Source organism: Delphinus delphis, chromosome 12 (genome assembly GCF_949987515.2).
Source record: "Delphinus delphis chromosome 12, mDelDel1.2, whole genome shotgun sequence".
In the NCBI taxonomy this organism is placed as follows: Eukaryota; Metazoa; Chordata; class Mammalia; order Artiodactyla; family Delphinidae; genus Delphinus; species Delphinus delphis.
In genome coordinates this window covers 58,248,159-58,250,114 of record NC_082694.2, presented here as the reverse complement: position 1 = coordinate 58,250,114, position 1,956 = coordinate 58,248,159, and the positions used below count along the sequence as shown (strand labels likewise).

General features: G+C 41.5%; 1 pseudogene; it reads left to right on the top strand.

The window, feature by feature from the left end:
- The first annotated feature begins 539 nt into the window (after positions 1-539).
- LOC132435459 (receptor-binding cancer antigen expressed on SiSo cells pseudogene) lies at positions 540-1,174 on the top strand (annotated as a pseudogene).
- The last annotated feature ends 782 nt before the right edge of the window (positions 1,175-1,956 follow it).

Genomic DNA, 1,956 nt, shown 5'->3' with positions numbered 1-1,956 from the left:
CCCTCTTCAGAAGCAGAGGCTACAACTTCCTATATGTGGCTTGTATATAACAAGGCTCATTTCATATAATAAGAAAAACAAATGTATTACTTTCAGGAAATGACAGGAAACTAGGAAGAAAATAAAGCTGTGTTTGGGGGACTATCTTAAAATTTTAAACGGTGCTATAAGAACTAAAAAAATATATATATATATACACACACACACACACACACACACATATATATATATATATATATATATATATATATATATATATATAAAATAATGGAGTTGAACTACCGAGAGCCGCCTTCAAGGGCGAAGGAGGAGAGGCAGGAGGAGGGACTGGGGGAGGGTTTCCCGACGAGGGGGCGGCTGAGACAGAGCGCGCGCCCAGCTTTGAACGAGCGGGGCTGGGACTGAGCCGGCGGAGCGCAAGCTCGAGGAAGCGACCAGCAGTGCGCGTGCGCGCGCCTTGTGTGCGCGCGCAGCCCGCAGCAGCTGGGAGCCTCCGCCGGGCGGGCGGGGAGGGGAAGGGGCAGGTTTTGATTCCCACCATGGGTATCACACAGTTTCGGTTATTTAAAGTTTGTACCTGCCTAGCAACAGTATTCTCATTCCTAAAGATATTAATACGCAGACCTGGCAGAGGACGGAAATTAAGTGGAGACCAAAGAATTTTGCCAACTACAGTTGATTCTTCATCAGTTCCTAAGCAGACAGATGTTGAAGAGTGGGCTTCCTGGAATGAAGATGCACCCACAAGTGTAAAGATTGAAGGAGGGAATGGGAATGTGGCAACACAGCAAAATGCTTTAGAACAACTGGAACCTGACTATTTTAAGGACATGACACCAGCTATAAGGAAAACCCAGAAAATCATTATTAAGAAGAGAGAACCATTAAATTTTGGCATCCCAGATGGTAGCACGGGTTTCTCTAGTAGACTAGCAGTTACGTAAGATATGCCTTTTATTCATCAGTCTCCTGAATTAGGTGACTTGGGTACCTGGCAGGAAAATACCAATGCATGGGAAGAAGAAGAAGATGCGGCCTGGCAAGACAAAGAAGTTCTGAGGCAGCAGAAGAGAGAGAAAAGAGAGCAGCAGAACAGCAAAGGAAGGAAATGGAAAAGGACGCACAGGGGCTAATGAAGAAAGAACAAAACAAAATTGGTGTGAAACTTTCATGACAAAATGTTCTTCAGATGTCATAGTGTCAGTACGAGAAACATGAGCTCCACAACCCAAGTAACATTTGTATGGAGCTAAGAGTAGTTTCAGAATACAAATACACTGCTTGATTTTAATGCATTCCTCAGGCCATGCAGGACACCAGGGTTCTCTCAAAGTCCCTTGAACTCTTAGTGATTGAGACTCAACAAAAAAAGACTTGTGAGTTAATATTTTCTTCAACATGTTCCAACTATAAGACAATTGTTTGCTGTAGAGAAATTATTACAAATGGAACAGATCAGTACCTCTTCAAGCTAGTGTTTCTAGCTAATTAACTGGGTGTAAATTTTATGGTGGGAAAGAACTCTGCTGTCTATAATGCTTTCCTTCAATGTGCATAATGATAAGTAATTTTAAATATTAAAAAAAAATAATGGAGTTGAGAACGTCTGTGGCTTAGGAGGCCGCCGTAGTTCACTGCTGCCCAAACTGGTCTACCTGGCGTTTAAAATATTTCATCCAAAGGTCTCACTTACCTATTCCAACCTTGCTGGATTTTAGGAGTCTACTTCCAGATTCTTCCCTTGACAGGTGCAAAAACTGATAACCAGAGATTTTAAGAGATGGCTCATTCTTATGCAGCTGGTTAGTATTAGCGTTGACAAAAGCAATGAAGTCTCCTATGAAAATATATTTGCCATATATTGTTAGTAAAAAAAAAAATCTTTTATTAAACAGCATATTTCTACATGTGAGTATGTGTGTGTGTTTTCATTCCGGGTAATGAATGTGGTTGCTT